This window comes from Arachis hypogaea, chromosome 6 (genome assembly GCF_003086295.3).
Source record: "Arachis hypogaea cultivar Tifrunner chromosome 6, arahy.Tifrunner.gnm2.J5K5, whole genome shotgun sequence".
Lineage (NCBI taxonomy): Eukaryota > Viridiplantae > Streptophyta > Magnoliopsida > Fabales > Fabaceae > Arachis > Arachis hypogaea.
The window spans coordinates 84,330,252-84,355,278 of NC_092041.1; the positions used below are offsets into that span (position 1 = coordinate 84,330,252).

A 25,027-nucleotide genomic window follows, 5' to 3' on the forward strand; every position below is an offset into this window, starting at 1 on the left:
CTTGTTATTGGTTATGAGTTATTTTGGGGTTTTGAGGTTTTAGACAAGAAATATAAATGGCAAAGAAAATAAACTAACAACTAACAAAGCTCTTGGCAAGATATGAGAACTAGAAGTCCTATCCTAGTTATCCTCCTCAATTGTGACCACAAATTGTTCATTGCTACCACTTAGTTAACCTCTAACCATGGAGGAAAGTCAAGTGGATGAATCAATTTGATTTCTCAAGTCCTAATCAACTCCTAAAGGAAAGACTAGCTTTAGAGGCATTCAAATCAATTAGCAACTTCTAATTATCAATCAACAAAGGAATTAGATAACTCAAGAGTCACTAATTACTCTACCTAGGCCAAGAGGAACAAAATCTATACTAAAATCCAACCAAGCATTTCATCAAACACTTGGAAGGTACAAAAGAAAAACAAAGAAAATTGACAATTAGAATGAAATCTAACAACAATTATTGAAAGGAATTATCAACAACAATCAAAAGAAACACAATTATTATGAATTACCTTGAATTGAATGGAAAGAAAATGGAAGGAACAAGAGTAGATCTACAACAAAATATAGAAGCAACATAAAGGAGATTACAACAAAAGAATGGAAGAAGAATGAATGTAACAAAAAGGAATTAAAAGGTAGAAGTAGAAGAAAGCATAAATCTAAATCTAGATCTAAGAACTAAACCTAATCCTAATCCTAATCCTAGAGAGAAGTGAGAGCTTCTCTCTCTAAAACTAACTCTAAACTAATCCTAATGAGTGTGAATGGTTAAAAGTCCCTTTGCTCTTCAATCCTTGGCTTTAAATAGCAGTTTAGGCGCCAAAGTTGGTTGAGACTGGGCTCCACAACCCTTGAGAATTCATTGGGTGCGAATTCACTTAAAAATCAAGTATCAGCATGGATGCGTACGTGATGAGCGGATAATTTATACGCTTTTTGGCATTGTTTTTATATAGTTTTTAGTAAGTTTAAGCTACTTTTAGGGATGTTTTCATTAGTTTTTATGTTAAATTCATATTTCTGGACTTTACTATGAGTTTGTGTGTTTTTCTGTGATTTCAGGTAAATTCTGACTGAAATTGAGGGATTTGAGCAAAACTCTGAAGAAGGCTGACAAAAGGACTGCTGATGCTGTTGGAATCTGACCTTCCTGCACACGAAATGGATTTTCGGGAGCTACAGAACTCCAATTGGCGCGCTCTCAACGGCGTTGGAAAGTAGACATCCAGGGCTTTCCAGCAATATATAATAGTTTATACTTTATTCGAAGAATGACGACGTAACTTGGCGTTGAACGCCAAGTACACGCTGCTGTCTGGAGTTAAACGCCAGAAAAACATCATTATTCGGAGTTGAACGCCCAAAACACGTCATAACTCAGAGTTCAACTCCAAGAGATGCCTCAGCTCGTGAATTAATCAAGCTCAGCCCAAGCATACACCAAGTGGGCCCCGGAAGTGGATTTATGCATCAATTACTTACTCATGTAAACCCTAGTAGCTAGTCTAGTATATATAGGACATTTATCTATTGTATTAGACATCCCGGATTGTAAATTGAATCCTGTGATCACGTTAGAGAAGGCTGGCCATTCGGCCATGCCTGAACTCTTTGCTTATGTATTTTCAACGGTGGAGTTTCTGCACACCATAGATAAAGGGTGTGGAGCTCTGCTGTACCTCAAGTATCAATGCAATTCTATTTTCTCTTATTCGGTTTCTATCTTATTCCTATTCCAAGATATTCATTCGTACCCAAGAACATGATGAATGTTATGAGTCAGATTACCCTCATTATCATTCTCACTTATGAATGTACGTGATTGACAACCACTTCCGTTCTACATGCAACAGAGCTTGAATGCATATCTCTTAGATTCCTCAACAGAATCTTCGTGGTATAAGCTAGATAGATGGCGGCATTTATGAGGATCCGGAAAGTCTCACCTTGTCTGTGGTATTCCGAGTAGGATCCTGGGAATCCGGAAAGTCTCACCTTGTCTGTGGTATTCCGAGTAGGATTCCGTTAATGAATGACTGTGACGTGCTTCAAACCTGTAACCTGCTGGGCGTTAGTGACAGACGCAAAAGAGGGATTCTATTCCAGTAGGGGAGGGAACCAACCGGTGATTAGCCGTACTGTGACAGAGTGCGTGAGCATTAGTTTTCACTGCGAGGATGGGATGTAGCCATCAGCCATGGGTGATGCCTCCAGACTGGTTAGCTGTGCGAGTGACAGCCGCACAGGATATTTCCCCGAGAGGAAGAAAGTAGCCACAGTTGATGGTGAACCCCTATACAAAGCTTGCCATGGAAAGGAGTAAGAAGGATTGAGTAGAAGCAATAGGAGAGCAGGCGTCCTTGGGCTCTACAGCATCTCCATCCGCTTATCTGAAATTCCCACCAATGAATCTGCATAAGTATTCTATCCCTTTTATTATTCCTTTTTATTAATTATTCCAAAAAATCATAAACCAATTTTAATCTGCCTGACTGAGACTTACAAGGTGACCATAGCTTGCTTCATACCAACAATCTCTGTGGATTCGACCCTTACTCACGTAAGGATTATTACTTGGACGACCCAGTACACTTGCTGGTTAGTTGAACGGAGTTGTGAGAATAAACAGTGCTCTAAGAGTCAATATATGCTAAAGCTCAAAAAGATAGAAATCACAATTTCGTCCACCAAGTTTTTGGCGCCGTTGCCGGGGATTGTTCGAGTATGGACAACTGACAGTTCATCTTGTTGCTCAGATTAGGTAATTTTCTTTTCAAAAATCTTTTTCAAAAAATTTTTCTTTTTATTTTTTTTTTATTTTTCGTTTTTCCAAACTATATTTTTGAAAAAAATTAATAAAAATACAAAAAAATTAGAAAATCATAAAAATCAAAAATATTTTGTGTTTCTTGTTTGAGTCTTGTGTCAATTTTTAAGTTTGGTGTCAATTGCATGTTTTTAAAATTTTTCTTGCATTTTTCGAAAATCTCATGCATTCATAGTGTTCTTCATGATCTTCAAGTTGTTCTTGACAAGTCTTCTTGTTTGATCTTGATGAATTCTTGTTTAGTGTTGTTTGTTGTTTTTCATGTGCATTTTTGCATTCATATTTTTCATGCATTAAAGATTTTTAAGTTTGGTGTCTTGCATGTTTTCTTTGCATCAAAACTTTTTTAAAATTATGTTCTTGATGTTCATCATGATCTTCAAAGTGTTCTTGGTGTTCATCTTGACATTCATAGCATTCTTGCATGCATTCATTGTTTTGATCTAAAAATTTCATGCATTGAGTATTTTTGTTGTTTTTCTCTTTCATAATTCAATATTCAAAAATCAAAAAAATATCTTTCCCTTATTTTCCTCCAAAATTTCGAAATTTTGGGTTGACTTGGTCAAAAATTTTTAAAATTAGTTGTTTCTTACAAGTCAAGTCAAAATTTCAATTTTAAAAATCTTATCTTTTCAAAATCTTTTTTCAAAAATCATATCTTTTTCATTTTTTTTATATAATTTTCGAAAATTTCAAAAATTATATTTCAAAATATTTTCAAAAATCTTTTTCTTATCTTTTTATCAAATTTTCAAAAATTAACTAACAAGTAATGTGATTGGTTCAAAAATTTGAATTTTGTTACTTTCTTGTTAAGAAAGGTTCAATCTTTAAGTTCTAGAATCTTATCTTGTAGTTTCTTGTTAGTTAAGTAATTTTAAAAATTAAATCTTTTTCAATTATCTTTTTCAAATATATCTTTTTATCTTTTATCTTATCTTTTTCAAAAATTTTATCTTTTTCAAAATTTGATTTCAAAATATCTTATCTTTTTCTTATCTTCTTATCTTTTTCAAAATTCGATTTCAAATCTTTTTCAATCAACTAACTAACTCTTTGTTTGTTTCTTATCTTTTTCAAAACCATCTAACTACTTTTCCCTCTCTAATTTTCGAAAATTCTCCCTCCCTTTTTCAAAAATTCTTTTTGTTTTAAATTTTTATTTTTAATTATATTTTGTCTTTGATTTTCGAAAATTACTAACCCTTTTTTTCAAAATTATTTTCGAAAATCCTCTACCTCTCTTCTCTTCTTCTATTTAATTAATTAATTACTAACACTTCTCTTCACCTCTCTTCATCCACAAATCCGAATCTCCCTCTTCATTCTTCTACCCCTTTCTTCTTCTACTAACATAAGGGAATCTCTATACTGTGACATAGAGGATTCCTCTTTCTTTTCTTGTTTTCTTCTCTCTTTCTTATGAGCAGGAACAAGGATAAAGGCACTCTTGTTGAAGCTGATCCAGAACCTGAAAGGACTCTGAAGAGAAAATTAAGAGAAGCTAAATTACAACAATCCAGAAGCAACCTTTCAGAAATTTTCGAACAAGAGAAGGAGATGGCAGCCGAAAATAATAATAATAATAATGCAAGGAGAATGCTTGGTGACTTCACAAAGACAACGTCCAAGTTTGATGGAAGAAGCATCTCCATTCCTGCCATTGGAGCCAATAACTTTGAGCTGAAGCCTCAACTAGTTGCATTAATGCAACAAAACTGCAAGTTTTATGGACTTCCATCTGAAGATCCTTATCAGTTCTTAACTGAGTTCTTGCAAATCTGTGAGACTGTAAAGACTAATGGAGTTGATCCTGAAGTCTACAGACTCATGCTTTTCCCTTTTGCTGTAAGAGACAGAGCTAGAATATGGTTGGATTCACAACCTAAGGATAGCCTGGACTCCTGGGATAAGCTGGTCACTGCTTTCTTAGATAAGTTCTTTCCTCCTCAAAAGCTGAGCAAGCTAAGAGTGGATGTTCAAACCTTCTAGCAAAAAGATGGTGAATCCCTCTATGAAGCTTGGGAAAGATACAAGCAGTTGACCAAAAGATGTCCATCTGACATGTTTTCAGAATGGACCATGTTAGATATATTCTATTATGGTCTCTCTGAATTTTCGAAAATGTCATTGGACCATTCTGCAGGTGGATCTATTCACCTGAAGAAAACGCCTGAAGAGGCTCAAGAACTCATTGACATGGTTGCAAACAACCAGTTCATGTACACCTCTGAGAGGAATTCTGTGAATAATGGGATACCTCAGAAGAAAGGAGTTCTTGAAATTGATGCTCTGAATGCCATATTGGCTCAGAACAAAATGTTGACTCAACAGGTCAACATAATCTCTCAAAATCTGAATGGATTGCAACATGCATCCAACAGTACTAGAGAGGCAGCTTCTGAAGAAGCTTATGATCCTGAGAACCCTGCCATGGCAGAGGTTAATTACATGGGTGAACCATATGGAAATACCTATAACCCATCATGGAGAAATCATCCAAATTTCTCCTGGAAGGATCAACAAACTCCTCCTAGTATTCTCCCAAGTAATACAGAAGAGAATCCAAAAGGAGAGTGCAAGGCCATTGATTTGATCAAAGTGGCCGAATGCACAAAGGAGGAGGAGGACGAAAATCCTAGTGAGGAAGACCTCCTGGGACGTTCCTCAAGCAAGAAGGAGTTTCCTATTAAGGATCCTGAGGAATCTGAGGCTCACCTAGAGACCATAGAGATTTCATTAAATCTCCTTCTGCCATTCATGAGCTCTGAAGAATATTCATCCTCTGAAGAGGATGAAGATGTGACTAGAGAGCAAGTTGCTCAATATTTAGGAGCTATCATGAAGCTGAATGCCAAGCTATTTGGTAATGAGACTTGGGAAAGTGAACCTCCCTTGCTCATTAGTGAATTAGACACTTGGATTCAGAAAACTCTACCTCAAAAGAAACAAGATCCTGGCAAGTTCTTAATACCTTGCACCATTGGCACCATGAGCTTTGAAAAAGCTCTATGTGATCTTGGGTCAGGAATAAATCTTATGCCACTCTCTGTAATGGAGAAGCTGGGGATCATTGAGGTACAACCTGCCTTGTTCCCATTACAATTGACAGACAAGTCAATGAGACAAGCTTATGGAATAGTAGAGGACGTGCTAGTAAAGGTTGAAGGCCTTTACATCCCTACTGATTTCATAATCCTAGACACTAGGAAGGAAGATGATGAATGCATCATCCTAAGAAGACCTTTCCTAGCCACAGCAGAAGCTGTGATAAATGTCAACAGAGGAGAGTTAGTCCTTCAATTGAATGGGGACTACCTTGTGTTTAAGGCACATGGCCATCCCTCTGTGACAAAAGAGAGTAAGCATGAAGAGCTTCTCTCAGTTCAGAGTCAAGAAGAGCCCACACAGTCAACTTCTAAATTTGGTGTTGTGAGGCCACAACCAAACTCTAAGTTTGGTGTTCAAACCCCATATCCAAACTCTAAGTTTGGTGTTGGGACTATACAACATTGACCTGATCACCTTTTGGCTCCATGAGAGCCACTGTCAAGCTATTGACATTAAAGAAGCGCTTGTTGGGAGGCAACCCAATTTTATTTATCTAATTTTATTTTATTTTGTTTTTTTGTTATTTTTGTGTTTAATTAGGTACATGATCATGAGGAGTCACGAAAAAATCAAAAAAATTAAAAACAGAGTCAAAAACAGAAGAAAAAAATTTTTCACCCTGGAGGACGCACGGGCTGGCGTTCAACGCCCAGAAGGTGCATCTGGCCGGCGTTCAACGCCAGAACAGAGCACCATTCTGGCGCTGAACGCCCAAAACAAGCACCAACCTGGCGTTAAATGCCAGGATGGTGCACAGAGAGGACAAACTGGCGCTGAACGCCAGAAACAAGCATAAAACTGGCGTTCAACGCCAGAAACATGCATCACATGGGCGTTGAACGCCCAGAACATGCACCAATGGGCGTTTAAACGCCAGAATAGTGTGCCAAGGCATTTTACATGCCTATTTGGTGCAGGGATGGAATTCCTTGACACCTCAGGATCTGTGGACCTCACAGGATCCCCACCTACCTCGCCCTCTCTCTTTCCATTCATGATCATCCCTTCTGTTTTTCATTCACCACCTGCTGCTACCCATTCTACCCCATACACCCCACCTACCTTTACAATTTAACTTCTCTTCCCCACCCAATCCCACCCATATAGCCGAATCCATCTCCCCCCACTCACCTCCATTATCTTCTTCTTCTTCTTCTCTTCTTTCTTTTCTTGCTCGAGGGCGAGCAATATTTTAAGTTTAGTGTGGTAAAAGCATAGCTTTTTTTGCTTTTCTATTACCATTAATGGCACCCAAGGCCAGAGAAACCTCAAAGGGAAGACAAAAGCTTCCACCTCTGAGTCTTGGGAGATGGAAAATATAAGCCGTCATAGCTCAGTGGTATAACATGTGGCTGCAAATCAAGAGATCCCTGAGATACCTCAGGGGATAAGTTGTCCTCCACACAACTATTGGGAGCAAATAATGTTAAAAACACCAAAATCACTAGGGATCATGCAACAGAAGCAAGGAAAAGACATAAAGAAGCTCAAAAAGCACCATTGGACCTTCAAGAAGGTGCCACCCTCACTCAGGTGGATTCATTCCTTGCTCTTTATTTCTTTCTGTTTTCGTTTTTAATATTGTGTTTATCTATGTTTTGTGTCTTTACTTCATGATCATTAGTATGTAACCATGCCTTAAAGATTATGAATAATTCCATTAGTCCTTCACCTCTCTTAAATGAAAAATGTTTTAATTCAAAAGAACAAGAAGTACATAATTTTCGAAATTATTAGTGAATTTAATTTAATTATATTGATGTGGTGGCAATAATTTTTGTTTTCTGAATGAATGAATGAACAGTGCATATGTCTTTTGATATTGTTGTTTATGAGTGTTAAAATTGTTGGCTCTTGAAAGAATGATGAACAAAGAGAAATGTTATTGATGATCTGAAAAACATCATGAAATTGATTCTTGAAGCAAGAAAAAGCAGTGAAAAAGCAAAAGCATGTGAAAAAAAAATGGCGAAAAATTGAGAAAGAAAAAGAAAAAGCAAGCAGAAAAAGCCAATAGCCCTTAAAACCAAAAGGCAAGGGTAGCAAGGATCCAAGGCTTTGAGCATCAATGGATAGGAGGGCCCAAGGAAATAAAATCCAGGCCTAAGCGGCTAAATCAAGCTGTCCATAACCATGTGCTTGTGTCATGAAGGTCCAAGTGAAAAGCTTGAGACTGAGTGGTTAAAGTCGTGATCCAAAGCAAAAGAGTGTGCTTAAGAGCTCTGGACACCACTAATTGGGGACTCTAGCAAAGCTGAGTCACAATCTGAAAAGGTTCACCCAGTTATGTGTCTGTGGCATTTGTGTATCCGGTGGTAATACTGGAAAACAAAGTGCTTAGGGCCACGACCAAGACTCATAAAGTAGCTGTGTTCAAGAATCAACATGCTTAACTAGGAAAGTCAATAACACTATCCGAAATTCTAAGTTCCTAGAGAAGCCAACCATTCTAAACTACAAAGGAAAAAGTGAGATGCCAAAACTGTTCAGAAGCAAAAAGCTACAAGTCCCGCTCATGTAATTAAATTAACATTCATTGATATTTTGGACTTTATAGTATATTCTCTTCTTTTTATCCTACTTGATTTTCAGTTGCTTGGGGACAAGCAATAATTTAAGTTTGGTGTTGTGATGAGCGGATAATTTATACGCTTTTTGGCATTGTTTTTATATAGTTTTTAGTAAGTTTAAGCTACTTTTAGGGATGTTTTCATTAGTTTTTATGTTAAATTCATATTTCTGGACTTTACTATGAGTTTGTGTGTTTTTCTGTGATTTCAGGTAAATTCTGACTGAAATTGAGGGATTTGAGCAAAACTCTGAAGAAGGCTGACAAAAGGACTGCTGATGCTGTTGGAATCTGACCTTCCTGCACACGAAATGGATTTTTTGGAGCTACAGAACTCCAATTGGCGCGCTCTCAACGGCGTTGGAAAGTAGACATACAGGGCTTTCCAGCAATATATAATAGTCCATACTTTATTCGAAGAATGACGACGTAACTTGGCGTTGAACGCCAAGTACACGCTGTTGTCTGGAGTTAAACGCCAGAAAAACATCATTATTCGGAGTTGAACGCCCAAAACACGTCATAACTCAGAGTTCAACTCCAAGAGATGCCTCAGCTCGTGAATTAATCAAGCTCAGCCCAAGCATACACCAAGTGGGCCCCGGAAGTGGATTTATGCATCAATTACTTACTCATGTAAACCCTAGTAGCTAGTCTAGTATATATAGGACATTTATCTATTGTATTAGACATCCCGGATTGTAAATTGAATCCTGTGATCACGTTAGAGAAGGCTGGCCATTCGGCCATGCCTGAACTCTTTGCTTATGTATTTTCAACGGTGGAGTTTCTGCACACCATAGATAAAGGGTGTGGAGCTCTGCTGTACCTCAAGTATCAATGCAATTCTATTTTCTCTTATTCGGTTTCTATCTTATTCCTATTCCAAGATATTCATTCGTACCCAAGAACATGATGAATGTTATGAGTCAGATTACCCTCATTATCATTCTCACTTATGAATGTACGTGATTGACAACCACTTCCGTTCTACATGCAACAGAGCTTGAATGCGTATCTCTTAGATTCCTCAACAGAATCTTCGTGGTATAAGCTAGATAGATGGCGGCATTTATGAGGATCCGGAAAGTCTCACCTTGTCTGTGGTATTCCGAGTAGGATCCTGGGAATCCGGAAAGTCTCACCTTGTCTGTGGTATTCCGAGTAGGATTCCGTTAATGAATGACTGTGACGTGCTTCAAACCTGTAACCTGCTGGGCGTTAGTGACAGACGCAAAAGAGGGATTCTATTCCAGTAGGGGAGGGAACCAACCGGTGATTAGCCGTACTGTGACAGAGTGTGTGAGCATTAGTTTTCACTGCGAGGATGGGATGTAGCCATCAGCCATGGGTGATGCCTCCAGACTGGTTAGCTGTGCGAGTGACAGCCGCACAGGATATTTCCCCGAGAGGAAGAAAGTAGCCACAGTTGATGGTGAACCCCTATACAAAGCTTGCCATGGAAAGGAGTAAGAAGGATTGAGTAGAAGCAATAGGAGAGCAGGCGTCCTTGGGCTCTACAGCATCTCCATCCGCTTATCTGAAATTCCCACCAATGAATCTGCATAAGTATTCTATCCCTTTTATTATTCCTTTTTATTAATTATTCCAAAAAATCATAAACCAATTTTAATCTGCCTGACTGAGACTTACAAGGTGACCATAGCTTGCTTCATACCAACAATCTCTGTGGATTCGACCCTTACTCACGTAAGGATTATTACTTGGACGACCCAGTACACTTGCTGGTTAGTTGAACGGAGTTGTGAGAATAAACAGTGCTCTAAGAGTCAATATATGCTAAAGCTCAAAAAGATAGAAATCACAATTTCGTCCACCAGTACGCGCACTGCACACGTACGCGTCCATGGGGTAATTCGCAAGGTGCGCGCGCGCGTCCATGGGCGAGTTCAACTCTTTGGCTTTTCATGATTTCTCCACTTTGCATGCTTTCCTCTTCACTCCTTTGATCCATTCCTAGCCTTTTCAATCTGAAATCACTAACAAACACATCAAGGCATCTAGTGGAATCAAAGGGAGATTAAAATCATCAAGTTAAAGGCCTAAAAAGCATGTTTTCACATCTAAGCATAAATAAGGAGACAATCACAAAATCATGCTAATTCATTGAATAAATGTGGGTAAAAGGTATTAAAATATCCTAAAATCAATACAAGATAAACCCTACAAATGGGGTTTATCAAAGTCAAGCAAACATAATTGACCTTAATCCATAAGTCCCAACCCACTTATCAAACTAGTTGATAAAAGGCTAGCGTCAATGGAAATAAGAGTCAACTAACTATCCAAGAATTACCACTAAATGTCACACATTATGACTCTAGTATCCTAGGAACTCAAACCACAAGCCAAGGTATGAAAATCTACTCAATATTACCAAGTGGCATTTTCACAAACACTTGGTGTGCATAAAACTAAAGCATGGGAAATTGCAAAGTAAAATAGAAAACTATAACCAACTATCAACAAAACTAAGTAAAAACAAGTAATCAAGCCTAAGGAGAGCATAAAATACTAAATTCATCAATCAAAATTCCAAGAACTCAAAATTGCAATTATAAAAAAAGTGCTTGAACCAAGAAGGAAATGAAAATAAAGACAATGTAATTAAAGAGGAAACTAAGAGTACTTACAAAAGAGTTTATCAACATCCAAAATTAAAGCTTGCTATAAAATGCTACAATGGAGATGAGAATTAAAATAAACCCTAAGAGACCAATGCTACACTACTCCTACTCCTGCTCCTAATTACTCCCTAAAAATTATCTAAGTGAGCTCTCCTTACTAAGTGTTGAATCCCCCTTATATAGCACTCCAAATTCAGCTCCAAGCCTTCAAAATTTGGGCCAAAACCCTCAGAAAAAGCATAGCACGTGTCTCATTAACACAATCACATGCAGAGACCTGTGCGGACACACAGATGTGTGCGTCCACACACTCGGCTGAAAATCGACCTGTGCGTACGCATGGGTACTTGTGTTCACATAGCTTAGAATTTCCTCCTGTGCGTACGCACGCTTGCTTGTGCGCACGAACACCTTGCTGTGTGTATTTTTCCTTGTTTTCTTTATGTTTTCTCCCTCGTACATGATTTCTTCCACTTTTGGCCATCCATTCTTGCCTTCAAGGCCTGAAATCACTCATAAACCATATCACGGCATCGAATAACATAAAAGTGAAATTAATTCACTCTATCAAAGCACAAAATTGCATGTTTCCATATTTAGGTTCAAATTAGGGATCAAACACAAAAGTATGCTATTTGAGTGCTTAAGTGTGAGTTCATGTGCTAGAATCCATCCAAATCAAGGCAAAATATATCAAAAATATGGACTCATCAATTCCCCCACACTTAAACAATAGCATGTCCTCATGCTAAACCAACAGGGAAAATGATCAAGAGGGGTAATCAACTTATTAAATGCAACTATCCATATACATGCAAGTATCTATATACTATCTATACCTATACGTCTATCTATAGTATCTATATAAAATTGGTGAAAGCAAACAATCAAATTTCCAAGCAAGTATAGACAATTAGGACTGAGCAGGGAGATAATCCAATGCATCCAAAATCTAAAGAATTGATTTAACTCAACAGAATGAAGTAGCTTGCAAGAAAGCATGATAAGAAGCATGGAAACATAGAGTTGAGTAATTGAACCCTCACCAGGTGTATATACACTCTAATCACTCGGTGTTTAGGGTTTCAATCGCTCAAGTCTCTTCCTAATCATGCTTTCAAAGATTTGCTTTTCGTCTAACAATTGACAAGTAATTGATGCATGAATGCAATTATCATGAGGACTTCATATGGTTGTAATGGGGTTAGGGTAAGGTGGGACAGACATGGCCAAGTGGACTAATGCAGTTGTATCCTTGGTTAGTTTAAGTATCCATCTTAACCTTTCTCAATCCAATGACAAGAATATGCAACCTAACCTTTCATCATTTCTTTTTTTTTTCACAAACACTCATGTATGACTTATCATTCATATCACATATGCATTTCTTATCCATTTCTTTTCTCTTTGGGGTAACGTTGTCCCTTTTTTTTTGAAAATGACAATGCATATGATTCAATTAATTCATACATGAATGTTCCCATTTTTCAAAATTTTCAATGAATACCCAAATTGAACATTTTTCTTTTACTACCAATGTTTCACAAAAGATTTCCGCACACTTAAATGCAACACACACCTCAACCTAAGCTAATCAAGGATACAATCCAAGGTTAATCATGGTTTTCCACTTAAGGTTGTGATGTGGTGATATAAAGAACAATGGGGTAAATAAAGCTCAAAAGGGGTTAACAATGGTATATACAAAGGGTAGGCTATATGGAAAAAGTAAGCTTTTAAACAAAGATGGCATCAATCATGCTCAATGCAATTCAAGATATCAATCATTGAAAATAAAGAATCAAGCAAAACCAAGATCACAATCATAGAAGAGATATAACACACAATGAACAAAATTAGTGGTTAAAATGTGTAACCACTCAATATAGCTCAAAAACTCACAAGGTATTTGTTCTTTACTCATCTATGTTCCAAAATAATCACTCAAGCAAGCTTAAAAACAGTTTTCTAATCAATTCAATAGAATATCCTTGAAACAAAATTCTTGAAAATTTTTGTTATTTTTCACCAAAATTATTTCCTATATGTATGTATGTTGTGGTGGATGCAAAATTTTTCAAAATTTCCTAGCTCTTTCCCTAATTTTCAACAAGCAGAAATTAACATGAACAATTAGGATTGAAATGGGCTAGGCACAAGCTATTCACATCATCCAATCACAATCCATATCTATACTATGTATCATGCAATATCAAATGCAACACATATATATATATATATATACCAAAATAAAAGTGCAATAGTCAAAGTACTATAGATATCCACAAAAGCATAATAAAAACTAAAAATGACTAAATGGCAAGTGTTTGGAAGAGAATATTTACACCCACAAATAGAAGATCTCCCCCACACTTAGATGAAGCACGGTCCTCCGTGCTAAGAATGGACCGAGGGTGATCAACTCAATGAAGCTCCACCATCTGGCGGTGGTGGGTGGTGGTGACGCTGGTAGACAATGATATCGGTGGACAGCCGTGGTGCGGGATCTGCTCTAGGCTCAGCTGCAATTGTCTCCACTGCTCTCTCATCACTCAGCTCGGGCTCAGCTACCGGCTCCTCAATCATCTCACCTGTAGGCTCCTCAACTATGGCCTCTGCTGCTGCCTGTGCAATGGGCTCATCTTCCTGGCAAGCTTCAGCTGCTGGCTCCTCCTCTGTTGGCTCCTCATGCTGGGGCTCAAGCTCTGGTGTGTTCGGAGGAGGTGGTCCAAGATCCTACCCGTCAAACTTTGCCATTATCCACTAGAAGTGGCGAGCGTTGTGGCGCTCGATACGATGCAGGGTCTCCAAAATCTCCCGACCCAGCTCATAAGGCGTCTGTAATCAGGGTACGGGCACAGGAGGTGCTGGTGGTGCTGATGGCTCTGCTTCTGCTGATGTAGGCTCAGAGGTCTTCTTCTTTTTCGGAGGCGATCCTTCAAAGTCTCTGTATGGCAAAAAGGACTGCTTACTGATGTAGGCAGACATCCGGTCTGTCGGACGTGTCTCTACACCAGATAAGGCTGCAAATCTGGTGATCAATGATGGAAAGTGTTCCGGGGGTTACCTGAAACGTGCAACTCGGTCGTCTTAGAGAGGCCCGAGGTGGGGGGATTGATGACCCGAGCTTGATGTGCAGAGTGGTTGGTGGTTGTACCTGCAATGACACTCCGATGCTTAAGTTAGCATGGGTCCAAGCAGATATTTGAGTGGAATTAGAGTGTGTGTTATACCTGGGTGCTCCAGTGTATTTATAATAGTTGGCCGTGATCTTCCCTGGATAAGATATTCTTATCTTATCTTATCTTTTGGGAGTTTTATCCCTATCTTTGTGGAACCGCCTTTCCTAGGCCTTTTCGGCCTTTAGGTTTTGGGCTGCGTTCCTTCTGATGGGCCTTCTTAGCTTTGTTTTTCCGAGGTCCGACCTCAGGCGTGGGCTTTTGGGACGAGGTCGGACCCATCATGGATTTTGCCGAGTTTGGAGGAGCTCGGTCAGGGTATGAACAGTGCCCCTGCCCGAGTTCGTCCTTTTTGAGAGGTCGAGCTCGGGCATAGTAGTTTTTCAAAATTTCAAAAATGGCCGTTCCTGCATTTATTGCATTTTACCGTTTCTCCTCGATTTCCGTTCGGGCTCTGTGAAGGCATTATTTATTTGCCCCTTTCCCCCTTTTCTTCGTTTATTCTGTTCCCTTCCTTTTTTCTGAGTTTTCGCCATTCTCCTTTTTTGAGCATCGCTTCCTTTTTCTTTGTTCTTCTTCCCTGAATCTTTCCGCGTGTCTTTCCGGGGTTTTCTCTGCGCCGCCGTTCCGTTCTCCTTGCTTCGGAGCTCGTCGTCCTCGTTTCTTTCTTTCCAGGTTTGTTCCCATCTCTTTTCTTGCGCACATATGTTTCTGTTTCTTTTTCTCTATGCCTGGGTTGCCCCGAAAAGAGGCGCCGCCATTGCTTTGTCGTTTGTACATGGGGGGGCTCTTTTTTTGTTCTCTGGTATTTTGCTCCGGGCTGCTGTATTTTTGTCTTTAAAAGATCTTTGTTTCTTGTTTTGCTGAATGGGTTTTCGCTGTCTGCTTTTATGTGATTTTTGCTTGCTGTTGTATTCTTCTTTGTAGGCAAGAATTTTTATGTCTCGAAAGGTTCTTCAAGCGATGTCGGCCAAGATTCCAAGTGGTCTTGGTTGGGTAGATCCTGTTCCTCTAAGAGTCCCTTCTGTGGTAGATTCTGAGTATTTAGCTAGGTTTCGTAGGCAATGTAGCATATGTGAAGATAGAGAGTCTGAGAGGGATTATGAATTAGTAGCCCCAGATTCCGAGGAGAGAGTTTGCTTCCCGCCCTTAGATAGTTCCGAGAAGCTCTTCTTTTACGCTTATGATTGTTTTTTCTCTAAGCTGAGTGTCCGACTTCCTTTTACCGACCTGGAGTCCGAGGTGTTATGGTCTTGTAACCTTGCCCCTACCCAGCTCCATCCAAATTCTTGGGCATTTTTAAAGCTGTTTCAACTTTTGTGTCAGTTTTTGGGTGTTGCTCCCTCTATTTCTCTTTTTTCCTATTTGTTTGTGTTGACGAAGCCGGGGTCTGGTGGAGGGAAGGTATCTTGGGTCTCTTTTAGGGCTAACCAGGGAAGAAAGTTTTGTACCCTGTATGATGAGTCCTTTCACGATTTTAAGAACTTTTATTTTAAGGTCCGGGCTACTGGAGACGTCCGACCTTTCTTTCTAGATGAGAGTGGGGAGCCTTCTTTTCCTCTTTGTTGGCAGGAGAATGTAGTGTCTGTTAAGTATACCTTTGAGAGTCTAGATGAGGTGGAGCAGGCTTTTGTGGGTGTGGTGAGCAGTTTATGGGGTCGGGCGCCTCACTTGGACACGAAGAAAATGTTGGGGGATCCAAGCCTTCTCCGTTCCGAGTTAGGTAGTTCCCGACCTCTTCCGAGATTCGTTGGTTTTGCTTGTTTTTGGTGGAATTTCTGTTGTGGTAATCCCTTTCTTTATTTCTTGCAGAGATGTCTTCTCAGGCGGATTCCATGAAGTTCCTTCGTCGGACGAAGAAATCTGTGGCTGCTCGGAATATCGAGGCCGGGGAGGCTTCTGCCCGATCTTCTCCACAAAAGACTACTGTGGGTGTTCAGACTCGGTCAAAGACTATTCCGACTCCCCAGTTCCGAGCTATAAGTCAGGATCCTCCGACCTCTGGGCCTGCTACTTCTTCTCCTCCTCCGTTTTCGGGTCCTCCTCCCAAGAAGCAGAAGACCTCTCAAGAGCTTGCCGGTTTCAATGATAAGGACTTTGACGCTCTTGGTTGGATTGAGCAGCATATTCTCCCTCAGACCTTTATTTCCACTGATGATGTATCTATGGAGCATCATTTTCAGTATATGGCGCGGAGCTGTGTCCGGATGGCTAGTCTCCATGCCGCTATTGCCCGGGAGTTCAAGAAATCCCCCCTTGGGGCGACCAGCTCCCGACTTGAGAAAGCTCAGTCCGAGCTTGATAGGATTAGTCAACTGAAGGCTGCCAGGATTACTGAGTTGGAGGCCTCTTTGGAGAAAGAGAAAACTAAAGCTACCGTGGCTGTGGCGGCAGCAAAGACATCTGAGGAGATGGCGAAGGCGGCTACAGAGAATTATACTCGGCTATATACCGAGCTTGTGGAGACAAAGGAGAAGTTGCAATCCGCGCAGGACGATTTTTACGAGCTGGAAGGTCATGTGGCCAAGGGTATGGATGCTATGTTTGAAAATTTGAAGGCTCAGGTCCGGGTTCTTGCTCCCGACCTGGATCTGAGTTTATTCAGTACGGACAACGTTGTTGTGGAGGGAAAGATTGTTCCTGCTCCTACCGAGGATGAGGTTCCGATGTCCGACCCTAAAGTTCCGGTTGAGAACCCGACTTCACCTTTGGTCGGGGATGGTTCTGGCGTGGAGGTTTCAAACCGGGATGACGTTGCTTTTGATGCAGTCCCACTATCTATGTTTCCTCCGCAGCCTTCTGTTGCTGTGGAGTCTGGAAAGGATCTTGATCCTCTGTAATCTTTTTTGGTGTTTTGCCCGGCCTGTGGGCTTTTTGGATGGTTTCTGTAAACGCTTTGGACACCTTTTGCTTATTTAGCTACTTGTAGTAACTTTATTATGCGGTGTTTTTGTTCGCGTTTTGACTTTTTGTTTCCGCTTTTGTGCTTTTTAGTTTGTTTTTGGATAACAACTTTTTAGCTAGCGTTTCGAAACTTCCTTTGCTTTCGTGCTTGTACTTTTTAGCCGCTTTTGTAAAGCAACTTTTTAGTAAGCGTTTTCGAGATTTCCTTTGATTTCGTTCTTTCGCTTGTACTTTTTAGCTGCTTTTTGTAAAGCAACTTTTTAGTAAGCGTTTTTCGAAATCTTGGTTCTCGCCGTTTTAAGGCTTCTTTCTTGGATCCGAGTTTTTCTCGGACCTCGGGCGCCCGAGTACCTCCTTTTTGTTGGGTCCGACTTTGTCGTTGGTCGGCTTTTTTAAGTTATTTTTGTAATCTCTTTTTATTTGGCTTTTTTGAGCCATTTCAGAGTTACTTTATAACTTTCCCTTTGTTGGGTCCGACCTTGTCGTTTGTCGGCCTTTTAAGTTATTTTTGTAATCTCTTTTTATTTGGCCCTTTGAGCCTTTTCAGAGTTACTTTATAACTTCTCACATTAATTTGAACCTCGTCGCTTTTATCTTTGCCGACCTTGTGTGGTCTCTTGGCAAATGATTTTTTGCGTTTTGCCGAGCATAAATTAATGCGCCTTGGTGGGGTACTTTCCAGGATTTGTTTCATCATGAGGAAGAAGAAAAGAAAATAGAGAAATTCGATTAGTATTAAAAAAAAGAAAGAATATTTACAGAGTGTTTACCCTTTGACTAGGTCGGGTGTCTTACTTTAACCGGGTGTCTCATTAAAAAACCCTTGTAGGGAAAAAGAGTACACCTCGGGTTAAGTTTTTCTAGCTGTAGTACCGTCTTAGGTTACAGGCGTGCCAGGCCCTGGGCAGCTCATTGCCTTCTAGGTCGGATACTTTGTAGTAGCCTGTCCCTAAGACTTCTGTTACCTTGTAGGGTCCTTTCCAATTTGCAGCTAGCTTTCCTTCTCCCGACTTTTGTGTTCCGATGTCATTTCGGATTAGAATCAGGTCGTGAATGGAGAAGCTTCGCTTTATTACTTTCTGATTGTATCTGAGGGCCGTTCGTCGTTTTAAGGCTTCTTCTCGGATTCGGGCTCTTTCTCGGACCTCGGGAAGGAGGTCGAGTTCTTCCCTTTGTGCCTGTGGGTTGCCTCCTTTGTTGTAGAAGATGACTCTGGGTGACCCTTCATCTATTTCGATAGGAATCATTGCCTCCATCCCGTAAGCTAGTCGGAATGGGGATTCTCCCGTTGTAGAGTGTGGGGTTGTCCGATATGCCCATAGTACCTGGGGGAGTTCCTCGGCCCATGCCCCTTTGGCCTCTTGGAGTCTTCGTTTTAACCCTGCCAAGATGACTTTATTTGCAGCTTCTGCTTGTCCATTGGCTTGTGGGTGCTCGACTGATGTGAATTGCTGTTTGATTTTTAGTTCGGCCACCAAGTTCTGAAAACTTGTGTCCGTGAACTGTGTTCCATTGTCTGTTGTGATGGAGTAGGGGACTCCCCCGAACCTTGTGACAATGTTTTTGTATAGGAATTTGCGACTTTTCTGAGCCGTAATGGTGGCTAAGGGTTCAGCTTCGATCCATTTTGTGAAGTAGTCGACCCCTACTATGAGGTATTTGACTTGCCCCGGTCCTTGGGGGAATGGGCCGAGTAGGTCTAGTCCCCATTTTGCGAAGGGCCATGGTGCGGTGATGCTGATAAGGTCTTCGGGTGGTGCTTTGTGAAAATTTGCGTGTTTTTGACAGGGGGGGCATATTTTCACAAATTCCGTTGCGTCTCTTTGCAAGGTCGGCCAGTAGAACCCGGCCCGGACTACTTTCTTGGATAATGCCCGAGCTCCGAGATGGTTCCCACACATGCCTCCGTGGACTTCTTCGAGGACGCTCTTTGTTTCTGAGATCGGGACGCACCTAAGGAGGGGGTTTGAGAATCCTCTTCTGTATAATACGTCGTGAATTAGTGTATAATTCTGGGCGTCTTTCGTGAGTCTTTTAGCTTCCTTTCTTTCGGTGGGGAGAGTTCCCGACTTCAGGTAGTTGAGTATGGGGTCATCCATCCTTGCTGTTGGTTGGATATGTTTAGCGTTTCTTCCTCTTTTATCACGGAGGGGGATTGTAAGGTTTCCTGGAGGAGACTTCTGTTGTTGCCTCCGGGCTTGGTGCTGGCGAGTTTTGAGAGGGCGTCCGCCCGGGCGTTTTTGCTCCCGAGGTATATGCTGGATCTGTATTTCTGAAAAGTGGCGTAATTGTGTCTGTGTTTGGTCTAGGTATTTTTTCATAGTTGGGTCTTTGGCCTGGTAGCTTCCATTTACTTGTGATGTGACGACCTGGGAGTCGCTGAAGATCGTGATTCTCTGGGCTCCGACCTCTTCGACTAGTTTTAGACCTGCTAGTAGGGCCTCGTATTCGGCTTGGTTGTTCGAAGCTTGGAACTCGAATTTTAGGGATAGTTCTATCCGTGTTCCTTGGTCGCTTTCGAGTATAACCCCGGCTCCGCTTCCTGTTTTGTTTGAGGACCCGTCGACATACAGGTTCCATGAGAGTGGGGTTCCAGGGGTCTCAGTGTATTCTGCGATGAAGTCGGCTAGGTACTGAGATTTTATGGCAGTCCGGGCTTCATAGTGGAGGTCGAACTCGGACAGTTCCACCGCCCATTGTAATATTCGTCCTGCCAAGTCCGTTTTTTGTAGGATGTGTCTCATGGGTTGATTTGTCCGGACTTTGATGGTGTGGGCTTGAAAGTAGGGACGGAGCCTCCGAGCTGTGAACACTAGGGCGTAGGCGAATTTTTCTATTTTCTGATAGTTTAATTCGGCCCTTTGTAGTGCCTTGCTTACAAAGTATATAGGGTGTTGTCCTTGGTCGTTTTCTCGTATTAATGCTGAAGCGACTGCTCGATGTCCGACCGAGAGGTATAGTACGAGCTCTTCCCCTTTTAAAGGTCGGGTTAGGATTGGTGGCTGCCCGAGGAATTCCTTGAACTCTTGAAAGGCTTTTTCGCACTCCGGGGTCCACGAGAAGGGTTTCCCTTTCTTTAGGAGTGAGTAGAGAGGTAGTGATTTTATCGCTGATCCTGCCAAGAATCTTGATAGGGCGGCCAGCCTTCCCTTCAGCTGTTGTACTTCTTTGATACACGTCGGGCTCTTCATATTGAGTATCGCTTGGCATTTGTCCGGGTTTGCTTCGATGCCCCTTTGAGTCAATATGAAGCCTAAGAATTTTCCGGCTTCTGCGGCGAAGGTGCACTTCGTCGGGTTGAGTCTCATGTTGTGTTTTCTGAGGGTGCCGAAGACACTGGTGAGGTCGGTCAGCAAGTTTCCGTCTTCTTGTGTCTTTACCAGCATGTCGTCGACGTACACCTCTAGTTGTAGTCCGATGTGCTCTGAGAACACTTTGTTCATTAGCCTCTGGTAGGTTGCCCCTGCGTTCTTCAGCCCGAAGGGCATTACTATGTAGCAGTAGTTTGCCCTTGGGGTTATGAACGAGGTCTTTTCTTGGTCGGGTCCGTACATCGGGATTTGATTGTATCCCGAGTATGCGTCCATGAAGGAGAGATATCTATAGCCTGAGGCTGCGTCTACTAAGGCGTCGATGTTTGGTAGTGGATATGGGTCTTTGGGGCAGGCTTTGTTGAGATCCGTGTAATCGACGCACATCCTCCATTTTCCGTTGGGCTTTTTTACCAGGACCACGTTTGCGAGCCATAGGGGGTATTTTACTTCCCGAATGAACCCTGCATCTAGTAATGCTTGTACTTGTTCTTCTATTGCTTGTATGCGCTCAGGTCCGAGCTTCCGGCGTCTTTGTTGGACAGGTCTGGACCCCGGGTATACTGATAGCTTATGGCACATCAGGTCGGGGCTTATGCCTGGCATGTCGGAGGCTTTCCAGGCGAAGAGGTCGGAATTCTCCCTTAAGAGGGTTATGAGTTCCTCCTTTAGGCCTGCTTCGAGGTTTGCTCCTACGTTTGTTATTTTTTCAGGTGTGTTCCCGATTTGGATTTTTTCGGTTTCTCCCTCTGGTTGTGGCCGAAGGTCTTCTCGGGCTTGAACTCGTCCGAGTTCTATTGTATTGACCTCTTTCCCTTTTAGGCTCAGGCTTTCGTTATAGCATCGCCGTGCTAGTTTTTGGTCGCCTTTTAGGGTAGCGATTCCTTTTGTGGTAGGGAACTTCATACAGAGGTGTGGGGTTGAGACTATAGCTGCTAGTCTGTTTAGGGTTGGTCGCCCAATGAGGGCATTGTATGCTGAAGTGACGTCGACTATAATGTAGTCGATGCTTAATGTTCTAGATTGCTCGCCTCTTCCAAAGGTAGTATGTAGCGAGATGTATCCTAAGGGACGGATCGGGATGTCCCCTAGTCCAAATAAGTCGGTGGGATAGGCCTTTAGTTCTTTTTCTTCAAGTCCGAGTTTGTCGAAGGCCGTTTTGAACAGGATATCTGCTGAGCTTCCCTGGTCAACCAGGGTTCGATGTAGGTTGGCGTTTGCTAGGATGATGGTGATTACCATTGGATCGTCGTGCCCGGGTATTACCCCTTGAGCATCTTCTCGGGTAAACGAGATAGTAGGTAATTCGGGCAGGGGGCTGTCTTCTCGGACATGATAGACTTCTTTGAGGTGTCTTTTGCGCGAGGATCTGGATGTTCCTCCGCCTGCGAAGCCTCCATTTATCATGTGAACATGTCTTTCAGGGGTTCGCGGGGTTTGTTCGGCCCGATCTTCGTTATCTCCTCGCCTTCTCTTCCTGGTCTCTTCTCCTTTCTCTGCTATGTATCTGTCGAGTTTTCCTTCTCTGGCTAGCTTTTCTATAACATTTTTTAGGTCGTAGCAGTCGTTAGTAGAATGACCATAGAGCTTGTGATATTCACAGTATTCGGACCGATCTCTCCCTGCTCTCTTGTGTTTTAGTGGTCGAGGTGGTGGGATCTTTTCGGTGTGGCATACTTCTCTGTAGATGTCTACCAAGGAGACTCGGAGGGGGGTGTAACTGTGGTACTTCCGTGGCTTGTCCGAGTTGGTTTCTTTCCTCTGTTCCCGATCTCGATCTCAGAGTGGGTAGGTTGATTCCTTCCTAGAAGAGTCTCTTAACTGGGATGTTTCCTCCATGTTGATATATTTCTCTGCTCGCTCCTGCACCTCGTATAGGGAGGTCGGGTATCGTTTGGATAGGGATTGGCTAAACGGTCCCTCTTTTAGGCCGTTTGCTAGTCCCATGATGGCTGCTTCAGTGGGCAAGTGTTGTATGTCCAGGCAGGCTCTGTTGAATCGCTCCATGTACTCTCGGAGAGTTTCTTGGTTACCTTGTTTGATTCCGAGTAGACTGGGGGCATGTTTCGTTTTGTCCTTTTGAATAGAGAACCTCGTCAGGAATTTTTTGGTTAGGTCTTCGAAGCTGGTGATTGATCTTGGTGGCAGGTTGTCGAACCACTTCATGGCCGACTTGGTGAGAGTGGTGGGGAAGGCTTTGCATCGAATCGCGTCGGAGGCGTCGACTAGGTACATTCTGCTTCTGAAGTTGCTGAGGTGGTGACTTGGATCGGTGGTGCCGTCGTAGAGATCCATATCGGGTGGTTTGAAGTTTCGCGGTACCTTCTCCTTCATGATCTCTTGCGTGAAGGGATCATGGTTGTCTTCGGGGGTGGGGCCGCGTTCTGTCCGATCTTTCAGGTTGGCCTCTATTTTCCGCAGTTTTTCTTCTAATTCTCTGCGCTTGCGAGCTTCCCTTCTCAGATCTCGTTCAGTTTCTTTTTGCTTCTTTATATCCTCTTCGAGTTGTTTCAGTCGGTTTTGTTGTGCCCGGACTGCTTCTAGAATTTCCGAGCTCTTTTCTTTTTCGGGATTTTGTGGATCTTTGTTTGGGAGTGATGTCTTTGGGCGATTCTGTTTGTTTCCTCCTTGAGTGTGTGGTGATAGAGGGCTGTCCGGTCGTTCTCCGGTGTCAACTTCCTCCTCTTGTTCTGATGCCGCGCGGTCATTGTTGGAGGGGTCGTCCGCCATGGTAGAGGGATGACTTCCAGGTCCCCGGCAACGGCGCCAATGTTCCGGGGGTTACCTGAAACGTGCAACTCGGTCGTCTTAGAGAGGCCCGAGGTGGGGGGATTGATGACCCGAGCTTGATGTGCAGAGTGGTTGGTGGTTGTACCTGCAATGACACTCCGATGCTTAAGTTAGCATGGGTCCAAGCAGATATTTGAGTGGAATTAGAGTGTGTGTTATACCTGGGTGCTCCAGTGTATTTATAATAGTTGGCCGTGATCTTCCCTGGATAAGATATTCTTATCTTATCTTATCTTTTGGGAGTTTTATCCCTATCTTTGTGGAACCGCCTTTCCTAGGCCTTTTCGGCCTTTAGGTTTTGGGCTGCGTTCCTTCTGATGGGCCTTCTTAGCTTTGTTTTTCCGAGGTCCGACCTCAGGCGTGGGCTTTTGGGACGAGGTCGGACCCATCATGGATTTTGCCGAGTTTGGAGGAGCTCGGTCAGGGTATGAACAGAAAGAAAACGTTGAATTTCAGTTGTAGGTTCACCTTCATCATCGACTCTCTGATGAGGGGAAGAACATAGATCCTCTTCCCTTCCAGAATAGGACATAGTATTACTACCACCTGGACACTGATATGTGTGGCATGCGTGGTCGGGAGAATGTAGTCGGTGATGATCTGCTGCCAGATCCTCACCTCTGGGTTGAGGTCAGTGCACGCAATGCTCAATGAAACGGCATTGTCCCCTTTACTGTACTCCCATCTAGCTTCAGGCTGGCCTATCTTTTCCAGGACCATATCCAAGGAAATCTTGCCTGATGAGACGTCCTTCATTACTTGAGTGTAAGCGTCACGAGCCAGAGAAATATGCGGAATATCTAAGAGGGCCTCTAAAGCAGTGTCAGAGGTGTCCAATGTGACACCCCTTAGGAAAATAGTTTTGGCATCCCTCTTTAGAAGATTTGCGTAAAATTCCTTGACCAGGTGGTCATTTACTTCCACCGGGTCATATTTTATGAATCCCCAATGATAGAAATCAAGTCAATTTAAGATCACATCCGCATATTTCTCAGGCAGGTTTAGCTTTCTCTCATAATGAAAGGCACATTTTTCTAATTTTTTATATTGCTCCTGGGCTTCAGTATTAATGAATGTGTCTGGTTGGTCACTTGAGAGCACGGGAGGAGGGCAAGCCAAAGGGTTGGCTTTCTCCTTCCCTTTACGAGCCATCCCGAAAAAGAAGAAAAAGACAGAATACAACTCAGGGGAAACAAATAATATTCCCAGAAAGAAGAAGGATATAATCAAACAAGTCAAATAATAGCCATCAGAACAAACAAACACTCAATCCAAGAAAAACATGTGTAAACAATCCATGGTTCAAAAAGAGAATTGTTTTCCCAAGATCAAGTAACCTAAGTGACAAATCAAAGAATGAACAATAATTAAGGCATATGTGTGATTTAGGTGCTTTATGTAAGTGAATTGAAGTTTGAAGAAATTGATTATTGCAACCGTGCTTGAAAAGTGAAGAGAATTTACAAAAATCAGCACAGAAGGCAAAAGATCAAAATCATAGTCGAAGCATGGCATATTCATGTTAAGAAAATAGAAAATGACCACATGTACAAAGCCTCTTGTCCAAAGCAGTGGTCGCTTGCAAAACAAAGTGCATTGCTCAAAAACATAAAGAAACAACTTGCTATGTATAGGGTCAGGGATGTTCAAGAAGCATGAATATGAAATTGGTCAATTCA

The 25,027-nt window shown here is 41.9% G+C and overlaps 1 non-coding gene across 1 annotated transcript; it reads right to left on the bottom strand.

Annotated features, from left to right (window-relative positions):
• Nucleotides 1-4,798: 4,798 nt before the first annotated feature.
• LOC112700488 (small nucleolar RNA R71) lies at nt 4,799-4,902 on the bottom strand. The gene has a single exon (XR_003153397.1). It is a non-coding gene; the product is annotated as a small nucleolar RNA R71 (small nucleolar RNA).
• Nucleotides 4,903-25,027: the final 20,125 nt, after the last annotated feature.